Raw genomic sequence first — 24,161 nt, forward strand, 5'->3', positions numbered from 1 at the left:
CAGGTGCTGCACTGTCATGTTGGAACCACATTCTATCCGGTATATTCATAGGAACGATCCTCAAAACGCTCAGTATAAAAGCGTTCAGCTTCTCTTGCGTTACATCTTGCATTGTTATAAATCAGATGCACGTCTACATACTCTTCAAACGTAAATTAGACAATTTTCACAGATCAAACGCAAAAGTTTGTCACTAAAACGAATATGAAGCATTTAGTTTGCTACGATTACGATTAAAATTAATTTTCAACATCGAATTATGAACGCAATTGACAAACTTATATCGAGAGGTAAAAAAGTGATTATTTTGTTTGTTTTTACTCTATTCACTTAAGTTGAATACCCAAGTCTTCTGGAGCCAAATCGGAACATTTTTGACTAAAAATTTCTATACAAAAATTGGTCAGAACAATGTCCGCTATAACCTCCTTAATTTGGCACAACTCTTTTGGACCACCTTGTATATCACTTACAAATAAATATAATATAAAATTATTAAAAATCAATCGAAAAAATTCAATCGCATCATAACAATTAATATCTAGTTTGCAGAGTAAATTATTATTGATTGATACACAATTCTAAATAATTATAATGCTAAATAAAATCCAGCAATAGTTCAGCTGAGCCTAAATTGTCGGCCAGTATGCTCCACAGCTGTAGAATAATATATTATATGTCCCAAAACGTGACATTGCGGGTAAATTGTTGATAACATGAAAATATATCACTTAAATGCAAGCGCCATTTTGTGTTTTAAATTTGGTAGTGGTAAGTGCAAATAGGTTTTACATTTGCTGTTGAAAATGGTATGTGTGACTATTATCCAAAAGGACTATAACGTTTCATTAGTTTGTTTTGATTTAAATTGATTTTTAATCAAAACTGTTAGAAGCTATGTGTATGTGGAAAGTTCATATTTTGGAAACAGCATATTTTCAAAAATTTTTGGCTTTCCAAAATATACTACGATACATAATACTCCTGCGAAATTCATATAATCTGCACGAGGTGAAATAACATGATTTCCACACGATTGCTTCCATCGCAGACATACTTAACTCAGTCGAGCATCCCAAATTTGCCAGACAACATCCGATACTACGGCATAACGAAAATTGGGAAATTCGTCTAAAGGTAAACCGGAAATATCCGCGGTCGATCACTGTCCGTACCGACCGGAGTTTCCACTGCGTTTTCCACGTGGAAATTGCTTCAATTTCCCCCATACTGATCGGCCTGCTGAAAAATTAATTCATTGCTGAACGGGGGGAATGTGTTTCCTGCCATCCTTCAGTTTGTTTCAATGATGGATGACGACAATTACTTTTTACTGCCAGAGTATTGAAATTTTTTTAATGAAACATTGTTGGTAAAATAGGTGATTATGAAGATAAAGGAGTGCGTAAATTAGATCTGCATAAGTTGATGAAATATTGCTGTAAAATATTATTTACTGCATAGATTTGTTACTAGGATTACTCACAACGGCCCCGTACAAGTCATTTATATCATAACCCAAGAAAAAAGAGTACGCTCCTTCCAGTTTAAGAACAGAGATAAATATTACAGTACATTTGATAGAAGAAACTATCAATACTTGTGTAACGAGGCGCTAAAAAATTGCCATACTTAGAGATGAAACATTCGCATATTTTTCAGTCCCTGGTAGTATTTTTCTCGCTGATTTCCTCATAATTTCCAATGCATTTAACTGAATTTATTCCAGATTTTTAGCCCATTGAAACTTTGCTTCTATTATAATAGGCTTGTTACAACCCACCAGGAAAATCTCTCGGAACCATTCAAGAAGGCTTTTAAGCAAGCATATGGCCCATTTCGAGTTTAAAATTGCTAGGCGAATTGTCCACAAGGATTCTCGGACCGGTCAAGGATGGAGTTCTGCCAACTCGCAGGCGTTTACATAATGAACACTTGAATCAAACGAGACCTTAATCTGAACCCCTGATAAAGTCTGACGACTTGAAGGCTCTCTTGAACTTTGTGAATAATTGAATATGACGGCATTCTCTTTAAATATTAGATAATAAGCATGATAGGTCCAGCAATTCTTACTTAAAATGGTATATCATTGTTGAGGTGATCGACTTATCCACCATATCGATTACTGATTCACTTTCTGGTATTCGACTTATCTTTATTATGCTTAATCGATGCTCCAAGGAAAGTATATCAACTATAATACATCACGTTCGTAGTGTTGATTTTGTTAATGTGGCTGCTCCAATGAATTTCGTTTTTTCGAAATGAGTTTTTCCTCCATTTGAATCAATATGTCAATTTATGAACTATTCTCCTCTTTCTTTGTATATAAAAATATGCGAAACCTTCTACATAAGATAGTAAAATTCGGCTTGACTTTCAGTCGAACCGAAGTCAGAAGCGATCGTCATATTGATCAAAAGACTGCATTTTGATCATATTGTGTCACAAAAAACTCAAATTTTTAGTTAAAAAATTTGGAAAAATTTAGATTCAATCAATCAATTAACAATTTTTTGATACATCCGATATTTTTAAACCTTTACCCAGAAATAGCAACTTAATCTCTGAATGATATTTGACTCAATTTTGATTACCGGATGAGCACATATGTATTTGTTCAATTATTATTATTATTGAAGTAACAGTATTCAACGAAACAATACGGGAATCTAGGTCAACGTAGCCCTCGTATTTTATGAGCTCTTAGTAGTCGATGTCGCGCATTTGTTATGAGAAATGTGAACCTACAAAGGTTCAAACCTTTGTAAAATCACATTCCTTATGACTTCGTCAGAATTATTGCCTTCGTGACCAGTTATGCTAATCAAATTGTCGAAATTGAAGTGATTTGAAGCCGTTTGAATGTCTCGTTACATGAATAATTAAATATTTAATTTTAATTTCGAATTCGCTTAGAAAAAGTGTATTTTAGTTGGTGGTAGTCATTTTAAACTATTTTTATAGATTTTAGAACTTTAACAACCAGTTTTTAATTTTTTTTTACTTGCTTTAATTCAGTTCAGAGGTGTGCCTACTCGACGTTCAGGGTATTGCCTATTCAATCCATCCAAAATTCAATATGGCCGTAAGAAATAGCAAAGTTGGATATAATTGCTCAAGATCTAGAAGACCTGGAAAAATTTTGAGAATACCATTCGATCGACAGTTGTCGATAATAGAGAACTGCCAAATTTCATAGTTTACTTATAATTTATGACTTTCGAAACTTACAGTTTGCAGTTTCCTGCTCTTATTTTGACAACCCTTCTACATCTTTTTAAGTTTAGAACATTTTCTGAACGGGCACGAAAATGCACATCTTTTATCTAATTTGAGTCACCTTGTATATCTTACCGTTTCCATAACCCCCATGGAACTCACTTTATTTGACACATCCCATATACGTATCTAGCTAAACCCCTCATCACTCGTGCATAATATTTTCACGCTTTAATATTACTATAATTATTTCTAGTTACATTTTTACTATGTTTTCTCAAGGTATAATACATTTAAAATTGAAAAGCAAAAATATGATCATCTTATGTTTTTGAGCTGCTCCTGAAATACACCCTAATACTCGTAAAGGTACCGTTGAATGCATTCTCATTTTCTACCGTGACCCATTTTTCAACAATGCAGACGTAAATAGAGCAGCTGGGAAGGCAGGATGAAAATAATTTTCCTCTTTAGGACTTGGCTTCACGTAATTGGAAATTTCTTGGAAAATTACTTCGCAGTCCTCTTGTTAAGAGCTTTTGATTGCTTATTTGTCCCTTTGTTAGATATTTATTTCAAGATAAATAAATGAGTAGGATTTTAATGTGTAATCAAGATTATGTATTCAAGTGTACTTATATTTTTTAATAAAGAAGAAGAACAGAGTGTCGCCGCCAAACTGCGATGTGTTTAAATTTTTATATACGGGAGTCTTCCAGGAGCTCGAAAAATTCAATTGGACATTTTAAGATTCGTTTCCCCCGCACTAAAGCTTAAATTTTCAACAAGGGAATAGGTTGCAGGCTTTTCTCGCTGCACTATCCAGACTGTGACGAAACCAACCGATAATTCACAAAGTTCGCCGACGAACGACCGTAAAATAAATCTCGAAATCCTGTGAAGTCCTGCTGACAAGCTGTTACCCTTTGGCCCTTTCTTACAGAAATTTGTTTTTGATCGGTTGCTAATTTGCTCACTTTATTCACGCTAATTTAATGCAAATTTTGACACAACCTGGGCTTGTGCCCCACTGGGAACTGGATCGATCGGTTATGGAAATCGGTAGGAAAAACTGAAGCGTTTTCAAGACGGTTGCATAGGTGCCAAATTTCTTAGGTAATAACTCTGTCTAGGAGTAAGCAGTTTTTATCTCAAAATTCATCTCAGCGTATACTGTAATAACTAAATGCAAAATTTTCCGCATTTCTATTATGAAACCCTGTGTATATCATACAGTGTTGGCAAAAAAGCCATATAGATAGGTCACTGTTAAGTATGACATTCTGGCCTATACAGGGGGTTTCAGAATTGCACGGCATTATTTGAGGTATGTATTCTCTAGCACAAAATAAAGGAAAAAGTTCATATAAGCATATGTCCTCATGTGCTCAGTGCCGTGCAATCCTGAAACACCCTGTATAGTTCCGTACTATATAGCAAATTACTAATTAATGTTTTATTTACCACATCAGAAATTTTTCTTAGAGATAATTGGCTGCGCCACTGGCTTGATTTATCAGTGCCTTGTCGGTACCACTTATTTCATGTCGTAAGGCGCCAGTTGCATTTTTTCTTGGACATTGAAAAACTTGTATGACACAGTTGCATTCATCGCCGTCGTAATAATTGGAAAATATTCTTAATATCGGCTTTATTGCTAACTGGTACATTGTGATTGATGTCTTTAGTCGGCATTATTAAAGCGAAAAATATACTTGACGATAGCTTTGATTGGAACTTAATTGAAAATTGTATTTTTGTTTCTGTTATCATAAGTATATCGTCACTAAGCAAGTTTTGATGTTTTATAGGGGAAAAATTGTTAATTAGATATCTAATATTCATAAGAAACCATGAAAGCTGTTTAAGTCCCATGTATGTACGTTATAATCACTGATCTACCCTACTAGTACATTTTTAATAATCTCAAAGCAACTATATTTCTGGTACCACCACAATATCAAAACGTATCTCCACAGGGTTCAAAGGCAAAGTTAAGTTCGTCTAACTGTACTAATTGAGGATATCAGCCATAAATTGTTATTATACTAAACAACGTTTTCTTATTAGGAATGGCAATTACTGGTCAACAAGTAACGGTTTGAGCCCCTGCAGCAAGAACAATAGGATACGTCTTGATCCCCGTTCATCAATCAGTAATCCAACTTATAACAATTGAATAATACCTAACTGGCTGTTTTGCACAGTCAAAATGGCTTAGGGTATTGTGGAGATTAATCTCAAGACTTACAGTTAACAGGAAACGAAGCTGCTTAATTAATTTGCTTATTTAGGTTAAGGGGGCCAATTAAAGTTTTCTGATGAAATTTCGCTATGCAATTGTCCCTCGTAGTTCAGAAAAACAGACTTAAAGTGCAGAAATCATAATTTAAGTTTCAAAATACAGTAAACTCTCCTATAACAAAGGTTCGTATAAGACAGATTCGTATAACCCGGTAAAAGAGTGACATACATGTTGCGGATTTATTCCATTTTAGCTCCAATAATTAATATAACTTTTGGCTGGTAACGTTAAACGTCATTGTGCTTCTCAAATTTCAGGAAAATCCCATTTTTCAAGGAGATCTTCCCAGTTTACTTCTAGTTGTGGTGCACATTAAATGTTTTCAAAAAAAACTTTCATATCGTATGATTTATTTTATTCAACTTAAATTTGAGGACAAAAAGCTTTAGAAAAATACATCTTTGCGAAATTAAATTGGATTTAATTTACAGCAAGTGCTGTAATGTGCCCTTATGTTACGTCAATGTACGCCACCATTTTTTGACGATACGAGGGCTATCTCTTATGTTTTGCATAGAGACATAGATGGTGACACTGCTCAAATGTCATTAGTAAAACTTAACTTCAATCTTTAATTAACCTAAATCAAAAGATTCAGTGCGATACGTATAGTGTTGTAGATACGGTGAATTTTCAAAGTTAGTAAGTTGTTCAAACAACGAAATGAAACCAAGAAATTTTCACGTAATAATGTTTTACAACTTTTGAAAGCAAATATCTCAACAACAATGCCTCGTCGAGTCAGTTTACTGTTCTTGACAATGAAGTGCTGGACCAGTCGACAATTCCTCGTTGATGTAGGTTCACTAAAAACGGCAGTCACCTAGTAAAACGTCGATGTTGTGCACAAGCGCATGAAGGAAGATCGACATGTGACATATCGCGAGATTGAGGCATCATTAAGGATTCCAAAAACCTCTATTCAAAAAATGTTGCATGAAGAATTGGCTGTAAAAAAAAATAGTATCTCGTTGAATACAACATCTGTTGACTGAAAAACAGAAAGAAGCTAGGGTCAATTGGAGTCAAAAAACTCTAGATCGCCTCAATACAGGAAACTCTAAAAACGTTTACAGCATCGTTAGTAATGATAACTCGTGAATTTACTAATATGAACTCGAAAATAAACGTCAGTCATCTGTTTTTATGTTCCAAGGTGAAGAAAAATCAACAAAAGTCATCCATCCTCGAAGGATGTCCACAAAGATGGTCGCGGCATTTGCCTCAAAAGCAGACCATACAGCAACAATTCACTTGCAAAATCAAAGAACTGTTATTGCCGATTAGTATACAACAAACTGTTTGCCGGAAATCATCGTTGAGCTTAGAAAAACCAACCCCAAATGACGAAGCATCCTTTACCAAGACAATGCAAGTTCGCGCATAGCTCGCAAGACAATGGAATTTTTAACGCAACAAAACGTCGAATTATTAAATCATCCTCCGTATTATCCCGACCTAAGTCCCAATGATTTCTTTACGTTTTCGAAAATCAAGAATTAATTATGTGGTCAAAGGATCCAGTCACCACAAGACATAGTCGACGCTTTCAAAAACACCATTTTGACTGTACCAAAAAACCAGTGAAATAACTGCTTCCATAAATGGTTCTAGTGCATGCAAAAGTGCATTGATCTTCATGAAGAATCATTTTAAAAACAATAAAGTCTTTAAAAATTATTTTCTGTTTTGTTCCAGTACTTCATGGAAAACTTAAAAAACAGGCCTCGTAGACCCGGCTAGATTTTAGTACCAATTATCCTCAAAAAACGGTTGCCCTGTGTAGTAAAATTTCATCCCTTTTCTTTGCAACAACTAAAGTTCTAGTACATCCACGTTTCGTTAAATCGGTATGGCCTGCAACACCCCAATAGAAGATCAATTCAGTTTCCTAACAACATTAATTATTAAAAGAAAGCCAACCCTCGTCCTCTTTAATAATTAATTATCCATTTATTTATGAATTATTAATCTGTAATACAACTGACACAGAATTAATTGGAATAAGTTGAGTTTACACCAAGGTTGGCACAAAGACTTTTCAATTTTAAGTGAGATTCCAAAAATGTTGCTTCTTTATTCTTATCAAAAACTATCAAACTTTGATGCTTCGTTGTTAAACACATCAACTGAAATCTAATCTCTATTCTCCACAGGCTCACACTTATATAGTTTATATTGCACTCATGTGTGAAGGTGTGTACACACCTATTCTTGGAAAGAGATTCCTAAAAAATGTTTAAAATATTAATGATCTTTCTGGCACAAAAGCGGCGGTGTGTCCGACTGTGACGAAAGTATTCATTTACTCAAGTTTGTTCCTCTCTTTATCTGTTATTTGTTCTGTCATTTTTACACCTTGAAACACGACTGTTATCTCATGTTTGGTTAAGGACAAATACGTTGGTGTGAAAATACACGTTGTTTCAGATTCGTGTGGGGTGTTGCTGGGATTACCATTTCGTATGGAGTACGATTCGACTGCTTTTCAAGTGGACAAACAATAAGGCAAGTTGCTTGAAGTTTGAAGGCAAGTTTCGTTAAAAACAGCTTAAAACTAAATTAAGTACAGTGAATTTATTTTCCTGATAGAAATAATTGAAAACAGCAATAACCACAATAACCTAACTAGGTTTGTTCGTATCTGAAGTACCCATTCCAAGTTGGTCGACACGAAATACAGTTTTGTGCCAATGCGAAACCGAAGTCCGGAAAACCCATCTGCAACTCGGCGAAACTCGTAATTCTGAGATAAAGTTTCCATTTCGTGATATGCCCTCGTTAAGTTCGAAATTTAAACGTGCGTTGCGAAGTTTCATGGGAAATTTACTAAGCAGTAACAAGCTGGATTTAATAATATTGAAAATGTGCCCTAAGTACAGTTACTAGTCTAGGGTAATCAGCACTAAACTTAACTGAAATTGAACTATCATAATGATTAAGTAATGAGCAATAACATTAATATTATTGATACGTATTGTGGTTACGACGCGTATGTGAGAACCTGCCCGGAAGCGATTATGGTCCAATCAACATCTTTACATCGTAATAATCACAATATACTCAGGGACATGTCCAATTAAGTAAGGACATGTACGATAAGTTCCCCAATACAGGGTTATAATTTAAAGATCTTATAAATCACTTTGTTTGCAATTAGTATCCGTTTTAAAGCGAAACGGCTGAGGCAATTACATGCCCAAATTAAAAGCGGGATTAAAGAAAGCTGCTCTTGAAATTAGATCTCCAAAATCTCGTTTTAAAAGTCTTAATGATAGTATTGTTTCCCTTATTTAGGGAGATAAGATCCTTTCTTGCCGAAATTGCAAAGAAACTTTTAAAAAACGAGACAATTACTTAAATATGGCGAACTGGGAGTTAATTTCTTCGAGTTTCAGTACTATAACTTTTACGATCCACGATTCGGTTAATTTTTAACTACTTATAAATATACAATTTCGAGAATATAGAGAAATGGATCATTTAAGATGCGACATTATAATGATATCTCCATAAAAGTGGCATAAATACTAAAAGACTGGCTCTTCTTAGTCCCGGAATTGTTTTGCAGTTGACAATGCATGACCACACACACAGCTGCACCCACACCACAAGTAGGAAAAATTTAAATGGAAATTAAATCGGGTTTGTACGAGATTATTCCCCGTACTACTCCAATTTTGCACTACTTGTCTCCTTATTCAGAATACTCCGCTCTTCAAAGATAATAGGTACTTCGTTCTTTAATTGGGTTGCGTGAAAGCGATGTCAGCAAATCTCGGCGAACAAATTATCTCACGAAATAGCCTTTATTAATTGATCACCACTATAATATTGCCACAAAGAATGCAATTTTAATGTACATTTACAAACGTACACGAACACCAAACGTGCAACGATCCAAAATATGCAAAAATCGCAACTAAGGTAAATGTGTCTACTGACAACAATCAATGAATGATATGAAAATAGCGTAATAAATTTCTGGAAAATTCAGGAAATATACGTAGCCCGTGGAGCTCACAGAATCAAAATCGAAAAATATTTTAAGTGTGGAATTTTTATAAGATCGAAGTAAGTAATAAATTAACGTTATCGCAATCAGTGTAATGACCACAAAGCAGAGTGGCTTGAAAATTTCTTACTTCATACTCACTGTACCTCCTTCTATGTATTAAAAATTTTAAACTTATTTACGAGGTAAGGTAAATTGACCTGCTGTCCCTAAATGTTGCATTAAAATTGGACATTAGTACTAAATCGCACTAGACTAATACAAATCACGGATTAATAACACTTAAAACAACGACATGCTAACATATTTTTCTAAAAGTTGTTAGCTCCAAGGGAATTTTCAAAGCAAAGAAAACCAATAACTGAATAAAAACCAAAAAAAATAGTTTAAATTTCAGTTTTCAAGTAAATTTGTTTTATGGTTATTCCACTGATTGCAAATTTGAAATTTGTTTGAAAATTTCCATTTTCTAATTTTATTATTTACTTCATATTCATTGGTCCGACTTCGGCATCAACGTTTAAAATTCCAAACTTAAGGAGAAATAACAACCACATTTATTCGTATTCCTTTTGTAGATTACCGTAGATCCCAGTCTAATTCTGTTTTTCTTAGCTATTTTAAGATTACATGTTCATGTCCACTTGAATGTACACTGTATTTTCTTGTTGAATAACCTCCAGGAACAGACAATCGTTTGAACTCGATCACACAACTCAATCTAGTGGACACATTATCCAGAATTTATATGAGCATAACATATTGTAGGTGAATATCAATGAACATTAATGGGACACACTTGTAGATCGATTAGAAGATCAGAAAATAGCCGTAATAGGTAAGTAGGAGCACAAACCGGGCAGTTTGAAATAAATTTAATATGGCCGTTCAGGCCTCTGATACTCAGTAAGGCCCTGGACATCTGTTCTCTTCTAATAATCACAGTAAAAGAGTGAATAGATTTAGAATAATTAGACCTTTTTGGAAAAATAAAAACAATCTCTTCGTCGCTCCCTCTAACCGGAACTAACCTAGACATCTGTGCTATATTAATTATCAGCGTGATAGGGTAAATCGATATTTTTGAAAAAATCGCGGTATTCATTTCGTGACTCTTGATTGGTAATCCACAATACTCAATAAATCCCATAATGTACGATGGTTAATCACGTTTCTCTAAAATGTTCACATAAAAGATTGAAACTAGGTTCCACAGTTCCATAGTCGTGATTTAAAACTTAATTATGATAAACCGACTATCGTACACTTAGTCTTCCAAAAGAATTGCATTAATGGTAAAATTAATAATCAGGGGCATCATTCAGCAGAACAAATAGTTGTGCAACTATTGGACATATGGATACTTGAAACTGACAAAAAAAAATCATGTCAGTTTAATTGTTGACGTTGCCGAAGACGGACAATATGTCACTGAAACTTTACTGTATGATTAGTTATTTGGATGAACTTATCATTATTTTTGGTTCTTCAGCTAGACTTAAAGTTAAATTAAATTAAAAGGAAATAAATTCAGAGTAAAACACATTAGGACGCATAATAAAAAAATGTGTTGTCATATACATAAGAAACGGATTTTTGGTTTTTAAATGGCCTGCTGTCTACATATAGTATACAATAAACTCCAAAAAAAGAATACAAAAGGGAGAATTAAAATATGTGTATCGCCATAAGAAGCCACATCGGCTTTATGCCAACGGAGAATACCTTTCTATTTATGGGCATCGGCTGATTTTTGAAAGTCTTCGCAATGGGCCTCGTCCAATTCCGAGTAACTATCAAATACAACATATTTTCATTAAAATCGTGTAGACATATTTCACTTATGAAAATAAGAAATTGATTTGAATATGATTTGAGTGTAAACTTGATTAGAAATATAAGATGGTCAAGCACTTCCTATTAAATCCAACATGTGGACAAAGTCATGAGAGTACGTTAAAATCATCATGTAGCGTTGATCTAGAAACTCCATTTTACATAATCTTCAAGTGTAACTAATACAAGACTAAAAATAAAACTTTCATTGCTAAAACTATTCTTATTGTAGACTACAGAATTTTTAACTGTATCTACAGTGGCCTGCTCCCAATTTGGAAAGCTATTTTTGGGTCCTTCCATATTGGGAAAGCGATTGCATTCAACGAATAACGACCCAACAATGATTTGCTTCTTTCTTATATTAGGAAGATACATACATAAATATCTATAGGAACTGTGAACAAGAGTATCCTAAAGAACCATAATTACAAATATACTCTGAATTCTATTCTCCAATAATACAAAACAGGAATACTGATGGATAGCTGTTTCCCCTTTACTTCAAAGTATTTTAAAATATTCCGGTAGCATGTTCCTAATCAAAGCAAATATGCAAGGTCATGATGGTTATGCCGTGATGAATGATTTATGGGGGCAAGTCACTTATAAGGAAATTTATTACATTGCATAAAGATTGTCTTAGTACAAAAAGCTGTAAAAATCTGTATTTGATCGGGTTTTATTAAAATTTGTAAGGATAATAAACTGTTTTAACAAACCCTACTATGTATGGAATTATTTCTTAATAAGTAACTACGGCTATTTCGCTTAAAAGTAAGTAATACAGGGTGAGTTGTAAAACTGTTGCAAGGCGATATCTTGAAAACGGTTTAAGATATTTTCATTCAATTTTGACAAAGTAATGGAAAGAAAGGAGAACATATTTATATCCATATATACAGGGAGTAACATAAGTAGAGGTTTTCCTTTTAACACGGCATAAACGTCAAAAAACTAAGCAATATTTTTATATATATAATATTATTTCGAGATCTCAAAAAAAAACGAAATATACGCAGATAAGTGTTAATAATTTTTTTTATATGTCGTAATAAAAGGAAAATCCCTATTTATATTACACCCTGTATATTGTTTAAATTTTACTCTACTATGGATTTTGATGAGTGAAGGATGACTTTGAAAATTTAAACGGAATGATATCTTTCGTATCCAAGAAAAAATACATACAATTGGAGTTGCTTTACTGGTTATAAAATTATGATTTATTAGATTATAAAAAATATATTATTTGCTGTTTAAATGGGACTGAATTATTGTTATCGGTTTTTCATATCATCTGCTGTTATAAGTGCGGTTACAGTCCTTTTTTATTTGATAAAAAGTCATAAATTCCTCTAGAGAGTTCAAATCTGGATACTGCTCAGGACAGTTTACTGGGCGGCAATTAAATAGCAAATCAATTATTTATAATTTAAGTTAATTAATTATTTCGTAACCAGTAAAGGAAATTAAATAAGTTTTTGTATGCATATGTAATAGCATAGTTCTTTTTTCAGCTCGATATAATCGATTATTAGTATTAGGATCGAAACCAGCCAACGGGACGCAATAGTTGATTAAACTTAGAACTGTAGTGAGCCATAAAATCGTATTAGTTCTTAATCTTCTTATATTTTTCCCAAGACTGTTTGCATTCACCTTCATTCTTTATCTTAACGGAATATTGGAACCTTTCTTTGACCAACATAAATCGTTTTGCTTACACCAGTCCTCTACGTCCCTGCTTCAGCTTATCCAATAAAAGCTATGTCTCGCTCAAACCAAACTCCAATTGTGACTCCTAAGACCACGGTCGTAAAGTTTTGGCAGCAAAATCTTTCACAAATTAGGAACTATTGTCTGAGAGGTAAAAGCTTTCCCGTCTGGCATTTCCCATTTGCGAGTCATTAACTCATCAAGTAATTCAAGAAATTCTCATTGCAACCATACCAAGGTGGTTTTACTTCTTTCTTCAGCAAGTTCCTTATCACACGTAGATCACCATCCTGTCGCCGTCCTTCCAGTAGTTCCTCTTTGTTGATAGCTTTTTCGAACATAACTTAGCTCAAAGAACATTATATTTTCTCTTGCTTGCACAATATGTATTAGAAAAAGAAACGGGGGGAGGGGGAGGGGGGGGGGGGAGGTAATGCAACCGTAACTCCCTGTAATTAACGGACCTTTCCGTGAACTTCGTACATCCTGGGGAAATTACAACCTGACTCGCTTGTAGTGACGTAACTGCAATAAAGGAGTTTAAAATTGCATGAGACGGTGGTTGGACGTCTTGTGCCGTGCAGAGTAAATTATTTTCCGAGAAAGGAAATTTACTTCCATAGACTTCTCTGTCAAGTAAATAATGGACAGTTCCGGCAGTGGTAATAAAAGGGTTTTCAAAGAAAGCAGGGCAATATTTTTTATAAACCAGTATCAGAAGGATATTTTCTCCAAATATTACATAAAATAATAACACTTCAAAGCCATATTTTAGTTAGTGTGAACGCTAGTCACACACGTTGTGAAGGAATTCCTACATTTTCTGAGACGTCATACACCTATAATTTAATTTATCTTAAAAACCGTTAATCTATCAATTAAAAATCCTGGATAGCAATTCCCAAAACATCACTCATAAATCACACACACACACACATAATTTGAGCTTTCTTCTTCTCTTAATGCCTATCAAAACATGGGTCCAGGTTATTTTTGAATCAAAGCTTGTAAGAGCACTTCCTCGTTCATTATTTTAATATTGTTTTCGATCACGCTTCGCAACGTTTCCCTTGCTGAACAAGTTTCTATGGTGGTATGAAATAAAAGGGTTCGGTAAGCTCGTTACGACGCGGCCGGTGGGTTTCTTTAGTAAATTTACTTGGCAAACTTGGAAAATTGTTGTTCAGCAACATTGAGAAACCGAATTAGCCAACTATCTCATTTTACTAGAAAGTAGGATTGGTTTAAGTTTAATTATGTACCAATTTCCACACAACAAAGCTAATGATCGAATAACTGGGTTGGAATTTTCTAGTTTTATCTGATCGTCCAAAGAATTTTAATCTCAGAGGAAATTCCTTTTCCTTTTATTTCAATTTCTTAGGTCATCATTCTTCTCCCTTTTCTTCCTCTGCCATTAAAGGTTTAAATCAATTTATCTGGATTAATAATTTCTACTGAAATATACCTTCTGACCCATATTCTTCTTGGAATGTCTACTTTGCTTCAGCTGTATCTTTATCTTCAACAATCAACTTTAATGAAAACATTAAATTTGCATATTTTACAGACCATCTGTATGTTTTTCCCCAGCAATTGCTACTTTTTCTAACTTTCTAAAAAACCTCCTCTACCATATAGTTTTATTCACGCCAAAGCTTTTTTGAACTCTTGTCTTTTGAATGTTCTTTCATCTAATCATAATGAGTTGTCTAGTATTGGTATGGGTATTGACCTGCATTCTAATTAAACATCCACGTATCCTTCAAGTTTTTAATTATGATTTAAAGCATGAGTTTATCGCTATTGATAAGATACCATTTTATTGATAAGGTTATTATAATAATAACAATAAAACAATAGATTTCAGGTAAATGTGATATTTATGGCGGAATTTGGAAATTAATAAAATTTACGTGATAGAAAGATAAATATACATGATGTATGAGGTGGTCAGCTTTCAGTGTAAATGTATAGGCACCTCCTAAGGTATCTTCAGTTATTATTGAAGCTAAAAATAATTATTGATGAAATCAGTTGGGAAATGCATTATTTTACACGAGTGGAATTATTCGATATAAGCGAATCAAGATTTCCTAATGAATTTCATACGTGATATTTTTTTACTGTACGACGAAGCAATCATAATAAAAAAGTACAGGGTTAATCTTATTCACGTTGCGCCCTATATCTATAAAACTGCAGCAACCAGTGTTTTTACTGGCTCCATTCGTTAACTGAAAATAAAATACCTGGCCCTATTATGTAACTGGTTACGAAATGAAACCCGTTTGGTCACCGACTTGCTTTTGGAAATATCATTTTAACGAAATTAATCTCCAAATTAGAAAAAATTTTGGCCTTGTTAGTTTCAAACTCCACAGTAGTTTTTTTGTTCCATTTGAGACTGCCCAACTTTGTCTCCACTTTTGTCGCCATTTAGTATAGACACACCTTGTATCTTGTCCTCCGTTTTTTCATTTAAAATGATAAGTCTTAAATAACATACATGCTTAATTATATTCTGCCCTCTTGGAAATTTTAGAAATCTTAAAGGATAAGTTTGTAAGTTTTAAGGTTTGCGCAGTGGGTACAATGAATATGAAGTAAGCAATAATAATACAAAGTGGGAACTGCAAGCAAACTTTCATTTTCCAAATTTCCTAATTTTGTTTGCAATTGCATTTGCAATTTGCTTGCAAATTTTCATTTTGTGCTTTTATTACCTACTTTATATTCATTCTGCGTAAATGCTAATCCCCAACTTAAACTATTTCTCCCAAAAATAGATCTTCAATTCAATTATCTTAAAGGATGAGGAACCGTCGACAACATCAAAGTAGATAGATAAGTCCATACTAGTTTCTTTCAATTCACGTTTTTTAAATGTTTCCTTAGGTTTTTTCTAAACCAACAATTTTTGACCGCCTTAGACATATTTAAATATTTCCGCCAACTTGAGGGTAAAGACCTTCATTACATATTCCATATTAGAGCATCAAATTTCTTGTAGTAGACAAGCAATCCCTTCTTTGTTCCGTCACAATCCATTTACCTTATAAGACCTCCGATTTCGTCTCAAGATAAACGACGGTGTAGGCTGTTTGTCGCATACAAATGCCCTTTGAAGTCCCCTGACATTGGGACACTAACCCAATGACAGCTATTTTTGGATTCTTAAATTATGAGACGTATGTAGCGCATATGCCACTGAATATGAATAATAGTTACATTGCTATGCTTACTGTAAATTTATTCCAATGGTTGATCAAAACATTAACATATGAATACATAATGGCAACTGCTAACAAAGACATTGTTTCTAAGCTTGAATAATATGGCATATACCTAATACTTTTGTGAGGACTAATTCCACAGGGAAGAATTGTCGTCTTTCCTGGAGATCACAAAAAGGACATCAGTAAACATAGTTCGATGTAACTACGAATATTTGTAACACTTTTTCACTCTACTAATTTACACCTGTGCAAGGTGATCCACTCCTTAGCCATCAGCTAAAACTCAAAGCCCCCAATTGTTTGAAAACCCTTAATTTTTTTACCACTTGTTCTGTAATACTTAAGTTTGGCATTTATCAAACTGTTTATCCGAGTTCCATTCTATGTTTATTATTTCTTTCCAAATGTACAACCTATTTGTTAATCTATCCGATCGTCTACCATAAAATGCACTTTATAGGTTGCTATTTAAACCACTTGTATAAAGATTATGTTATTTGTGTATAAAATGATAGAAAGTTTTTCTACAATCGATTAAGTCTTATTATTTGTTAAGTGCTTTTGCTTGTCAAAGACAACTGAAACCTTGCAATTTCTAATTTGAACTGTACTATAAATACAGGGCATTTCAGAATAAATCTGATAACAGTCCTGCCTACTCTAAATTGGTGTGACCGAAATAAGAAAAAAAATCATACGAACATGTGTCTGTTTTCGCTTCCCATCTGAATTACATTGTGATAAAAAATATTATTTTAATTTTTTTTCCTACCAAGGTCGTTCCGGCATTAAATATTTTTACAAAAATTATGGACCATAAAATAGGTGTAGACACATCTTTTAAGGGAAAAACAGTGGTGTCCCCATTGATGTGAATTATTTTAACTGAAAAATATGATATGTCAATGGTTTTAAGAAATGTATATGATATGATGGTATATGATGCATTTTAAATAAGAAATATGGATTTCCTGCTACCAAGGACACTGAGAGTCATTAATGTTAATTGAGGCACAGCAATAGAAAACAGAAGAATTATACAGGGTGTAAAAGTTAGGGTAACATTTATGTATGTAAGAAATCCTCTGTATGTGGCGCCTCTGACAAAAATCTGCATTTATTAACACAAACAAAGTTTTCCAATTCCAATTTATTAAAGTGTACTGAATTTCATAATTTTTGCACAAGCAGTTCGTGTATTATAAAAAAATCCTCTTCAGAGTTCCCTCTTTAAGAGATTTTAGCTCCTATAAGAAGCAATTTTTAGAGCATGTTTATAAGAAATTTTATTATTATAAACTTTAAAATCACCTCTCAAAATATTTTGACCTTATTTCTGAACACCCTGTGTGGAGAAGTGCAAGTGGGAAAAACAGTTTCTAAATTTAAAGGGAAATCAAAAATATTGATCTGTGAATATCAGTGGTGTACTACATTTCTTGTGGAACGCCCCAGATATTTTTAGTCTGGGACGGAAAAGGGCGCCTTGACCGAAGGCCTGACCTCAGAGTTGACCTCTTAAAAAACATCACCCTGAAGATCTTAGGATCTGCCCTAGAGATCACTTAATGTGGATTCTTATGAAATATGTGTATGCCAAATTCAGACTAAATGTCTAAAAAATAGGAAAAGGAGTTATGAAAACATGAAAAAAAATTAATGAAAATTTAACACCCAGTATATTTAATGTGCTTTTTTTTAATTTTCATTTACATAATGTTCTAATTTTGTGGTTTTCTGTCACTCTCTTAAAAGACGCAGGTTGAAACTAAAACACCCTGTATTAGATCAAGTATCCTATTACAGTTGCCAGAATGTTGTTTTAAAACGTCATTAGACATACCGCCTTAATAAAAACAAACATCTCATTGAAATTCGATATTGAACGAATTTTTTAAATTGACTCATGCATTAGAAATAAGCAAATTTTACAACAAAAACAAACTTTCTTTAAAAATATCATCGTCGCATATCCAATAGAGCAGATATTAAAACAAAATCGTTCATAACCCAATGCCCAATATATCACATATTATTGTGTATCTACTTATCTATACCCGATATTGATTAAGGGATTCAGATTTGGGCTTGGATATTAATGTGCTCATAAAAAGCAAATTAGTAGTAAGTAATCTATAATATTCCGATTATGATTATGTATGTTTACGTCTCGAACTCGAGAAAACATAACCTCAACTAGCAAAATTCAAACTAAACAAAAAAGCAAAGCTAGGCAAAGAAACTTTACTTGCCTTTTCATATACTCCTGCTCCGTTCATGCAATACATTCAACAGGAAATCCTCAAAAGATCTCACTAAACACACTGTTAGTCGCGAAAATCGGTGGAAAACTCATAAGCGTTCAAAGACCCGGCAACGTAACGTCATTCCAGCACACATCACCCCGAAGCCCGAGACACACTGAAATGTTTATTTTGTGGATGCCATGCGTCCGGCGACACTGCTGCTGTGTTGCCAAGTTTACGAAAATATACTGTCGATAAAATTTTGGACATTTTTGGACTTCAGGACAAGTACCAGATATCTACCTATATTAGAGTATTTAGGTTAACTCAGATTTTTGGACGAATTTCTGGACAAAATTGCTGTTACGTAGCGCCATTAATAATGCGCCAAAAATGTTACATTAAATCATTTCTAAACCTGTTGTCCTATTTATGTTAATTTTTTATTTAAACGTTGATCCATTAGTTAAAAATCGCACCAAGTGCTTACATTTTGTCAACATTAGTCAATTATCATTGCATACTGGGTGAAACAAGCATACAGTGTTTCACACCAATTTTGATGTCCCCTATTGGTTATTTTATAAAGTTTTAAAAATATCGCATTTCAAACCATTTTAGAGGCATCTTTTTTATAACATTTTATTTTATTTTTGATTCCCTTCAACGTCGCTGTGGACTAACAATCGTAAAAAAGCTGTTATCAGGATATTATATTGTTACCAATTCAAAATGAGATCGAAAAATTCTCGAGTACTGTATATTTTCATTTTCTACGTGTTGCACATGCAGTGTGATAGGTTTTTTAGGCTCACAACAATGAGGCAAATCAAACAAAGATCAACACCCCGGCAGCCATTTCGATGATAGCTGTAGCAAATTTTGAATTTTTAAGCAGTAAATCCCGTTTATTATTAACAAATTGTTTCAGTCATAGAAAAAGAATCGTATATAAATTGTACCAAATTCTCCATTACCTCCTCATATGACTTACCGCATTCGCCTATTCATGCTCGTTGTGTAATATACTATTAAACACTTTTTGTCATACTGTAAGCAGGGGAGCACTCATTTAAATTTTCCCACAAAACAATGGACTTTATCAAAATGTCTCGAGATGCAAAAAAAGTTTAGTTCTAGTTCGGAAATTATTGGTATACGAGTAAAATCGTTTATGTGCTCAAATTCTACTTAACATCCTAATTTTCAATCAAATGACAAAGGTATCTTTACCTGTAATCTTTTTCCTATATTAAAGGATTGGTCTAGTGTTTTGTAACGCCCTGAGTGTGCTTTATGGACCTGCATGTTTTCGGGTGTAGGCGTAGGATCTACGCGCAAAGCCACGCTGCGAGATATGGCAACGTTCCTAAACAAGAAAACGCATGCGATTTGGGGAATTCAATAGTGCATAGGGAAATGAAATTTCATTTGATTTCCCAGTGCATTTCTGGAGCTATTTTTAGAATCCTTTTGATGTTAGGGGATACTTTTCACGATTATAAAAAGACTGGGCAGACTGATGAAACCATTAGAAACGCAGAAGTTGTGGATATTTTTTGAAGAACTTGGAAGAGATCAAGGTAACAATAATAACTAATTACCGAACTAGCCTCATTAGTGTTAGTTTTTTCCTGCTACCATGATAACGAATATCAATTGAACCGCCGTTGTTTCTGACACTGATTTCAAAATTTGTACAATCCGCTTGTCTTGGGTGAGGTATATTGAATATCACACCGGGGAGCTGTGTTCATCGATTATGGAAAACCTACAGCTAAGAAAAATATGGAAATTTGACGTTATAGAAATATCTTAGGGGCACTATGACTGAGATACTTTGAAGGCCAATTCCCGATTACACCATAAAGATCTCAGCTTCCTGCTTTAAATGAAAAGCTTCCAAGTAGTTGTATGCTAAAAAGTCCATGTTTACGTATTTATACTATTCTTCATTGACGGATTTTTCCACTGAATAACGTAGTGGCTTTTAATCTTCTACAAGTTAAAATTACGCAAAATCACTAATAGGCACTTGCGTCAGGCAACTTGCGCCAGGTTATTTGCGCCAGGCAACTTGCGACAAGGTTACCGCCAAACTGAGGTGAATGATCACGTTTGTGATGCAATTTTTGACAATACCTTGACATCAAATGTCAAGGAAAATCAGGGATCCTCCCCTATTTTTGGCAAAAACCAGTCACCTGATGCATTACTGTGCATGTTTATTGCAAGTTTCTTGACAATTCGTCAAAAACTTGACAAACGAAAACAGACATTAATATTCACGAATACTTGGTCTTTGATGCGCGACTTTCACTGAACATACTTATATCTATTTTAACCTGAACTTGTCTGAGTTTTAGATAAAAAAAGAACAAAAAAAAGATAAAAGAAATTAACGCTGCAGAGGGTATTTGAATCTTGGAATGGTGGAAGCGGCTTCAAAATGAAACTAAAACTTATTCATCTTCTAAAAACGCGATTCTATGTAATTAACGGTTCTTAAGATTACCATGTTGGAAGTCAAATTTGAGGCACTCTATTCCTTTTCATAACAATTATCATAATCATTCACAAATATCTATTTATGGATGTTCGCAGACCTGCTATATCCGAGACGACATATTGTTCCGGAACACAGAAATTGCAGGAGACACTCGTTCAGAAAAGAATTTTACAGATCGATTACTATTCAAGCTTAAGGACCGAGCTTTTACAGTAGCAATAGACGAAGGTAGAATTTGTCCATCTGGAAAGAAAATTTCAATTACGCTTTGCTTTATAGTTTATAGCTAAGCCATTTCGTAACTATTGTCATGTTCCCGAAAATGAAAACTGTGTGGCAGGTGTTCTAATCCTGAACCCTGTGCAGAAATGTGATTTCGGCAGGGTTTACAGCAGAGCAATGTTGGAAGAGGGAAAGTCTTATAAAAGCGCAACCGAGTTTATGAACTACATAAACCGCAAAGTTGATGCTTTTTGAGCAGTTCAGTTGTGAAATTTATCGGCTGTATTATCTACTTTGTGTCAAGGAGGAATGCAGCAAGGCAGGGTGCTCAATGACGAGCGGAAAATATTTCAAGGGATGATTATATAGCTCACTTCCAATACAAAATGTCTTATAACTAATGGTCCGATTTTCAACTGTGTTAGAGATATTCAGGTTTAATGTTTTTCGTTATTTTTAATGACATTAATATATCTATTGGAAAAAAAGTAAAGTCATCGTGCGCCATCTTCAATTCATCAAATTAAAACAGTAACAGTGATAAAATACGCGTATTTTTAGTTACAACAATCTTTACTAACATTCTTTTTATGTAGAGTTTGCTAATGGTAATGCGCTTGAAGTGATTAGATCGTGTCGACGTCGATTTCTAGAACGACAAATTCCCAATCACAGAACATTTGTGAGAGTTTACCAAATTTTGATGGAAGCTGGTCTCTTTCTTCGTTTCATATTGGCCGCCGCGAAGCCCAAACCTCACACTTTTGGATTTTTGCATTCGGGATCACCTAAAATCTCATGTGTATTCGCAACCCAACAGCTCCAGAGAAGAATTGACAAGGCGAATAAGAGAAGCGTGCGAATCCATGCGCGAAAATCCGCGGGAAATTGGTCGCGCTCTTAATTCGATTTCTCGACCGAGTACATTACATTTTCGAAAGGAGAAGGGACATTTTGAACCGTTTTTGTCTTAAACATGTCAATTAGTTAAATTCCATTTATGTTAGTTACGCTTAATGTGTATTTCCTTAAATATTTGGCAATCAATAAATTGTCTGCAAACCAAGAATATTTAATGTAGTTTTCGAATACCTATAAAACAGATGAAAATAAGATAATTAGTTATATAACATTTTTTATTGGAAATGAGTTATGTAATTATCCCTTGAAATATTTTCCTCTCGTCATAAAACACCCTGTAGAGGAAAAACTGGAGATACTTTCGTTACTGACAGTCACGAATTGCCTCATTATGTTTTTTCGCAATTTATAAAGAAAAAATATGAATTGTGTCTACTCTTTTTCTTTGTAATTTTTGGCTCTCGGATATCACTTGATGCTAGTTATTTTAGACGTTTCCAGACACTTAAGGATCCTCATCCTTATCGTTGTGTTTAGTAATTATAGGGTGCGAACAATAGCGAGAAAATTTTAAATTAATTAGGTAATTAACCAATGTGAAGGTAAGATCAGATTATAAATTAGCAAGAATTTATTAATAATAAAGATAAATGACCAAGAAATTATTACGTTATATTATATTTAAACGCGCTAGCGTATTTTTTACTTGACGTAAATTGATAAGGATTCTTCCCGACCTCTCATAATCCGATGCGAAATAGCAGTTGTTATGAGAGCTGTGAGCACTATTACCCCCATTCAGCGAAGTGAGAAATATTACTTTTTTATGAAGGTGTCCTCCACGAATGCTCACGAAATATATCCTATGCACAAATTAAATAAATCTCGTCAGTCTTAAAATTTGTTTCCCCTACCACTAACCAAACATACTATTTCTACATGACATTAAGACAAAGAATTTTGACATCTATAAGAAACTTTCAATTTTGACATGTATAAGAAATATATTTCTGTCACAATAACAGCAATTTGTATGTGCACTGCATGTTCAGTAGATAGTCAGAAAGGCATATTTAAGTAAGAATAGGCTGTGGATTTGTTCGTGTATGCGAAGATCAGTTCAGCAGCACCGAACTTAAACATATCAGTAACTCGGTCTTAATGTCAAAAGATTCTTGGTGAAAGAAGTTATTTTAGCAGTCGTTTTTGTTAAATTATAGCAACAGCTTACACATTAAGAAATATTTTTTCTTGACTTTATGGTGAATTAAAAATATGGAAGTATACTAAAGTGCCAATGAGTTAATATGGAGTTTTTTGGTACATTCTACACAGACTACTATATCGAATATTCTTGTACATTAGAAACAATTAAAATTGCGGATAGACTTATGGGTGAATAGCTGAATAGACGACACGGAGAAGTCAATTATTATACGACACAGTTTTTCTCCAGGAACGGATGTTTTACCCACTATCTGAACAGATTCAAAATTAAGAGCTCGGACGATGGTAAATGCTGGTACTGTGGGTGAAGAGACACAACATAACATGTATTCTTCGAATACAAAAATTGGACCGAAAATAGACTAAGAACCGAGAGTACCGTGAAGAAAACTTTAACACCTAAAAATGTCGTAGAAACAATGACAGAAAACAGGAACAACTGGGAAACGACAGTGTGCTGGATTGCGGGAGTAGTAAATTAAAAGAAAAGTGATGCCAAAGGTATGGAGAAAACGGACACAGCAGAGATCCTGGAGGGAAGACCGAGTTTGAAAAACACGGATGGATGAAGGACGAGAATTTTCGAAAATTATGGGGAATGGACAGAAGCTTGGAGGACATGAATGGATGAGGGGAGAGAATATTGAAGGATGATGATGATGAATACGAGCAGGGATTGTTGGAAACGTTCAACAAAGGACAAGAGTTTTCTGGGACATAATGCGTTGAGGTGGTTATAGGGGGTACCTAGTGTGGA

The 24,161-nt window shown here is 34.0% G+C and overlaps 1 pseudogene; it reads left to right on the top strand.

The window, feature by feature from the left end:
• Positions 1 to 21,101: 21,101 nt before the first annotated feature.
• On the top strand, positions 21,102 to 22,796 carry LOC136412022 (uncharacterized; annotated as a pseudogene).
• The last annotated feature ends 1,365 nt before the right edge of the window (positions 22,797 to 24,161 follow it).

This window comes from Euwallacea similis, chromosome 11, assembly GCF_039881205.1.
Source record: "Euwallacea similis isolate ESF13 chromosome 11, ESF131.1, whole genome shotgun sequence".
NCBI lineage: Eukaryota > Metazoa > Arthropoda > Insecta > Coleoptera > Curculionidae > Euwallacea > Euwallacea similis.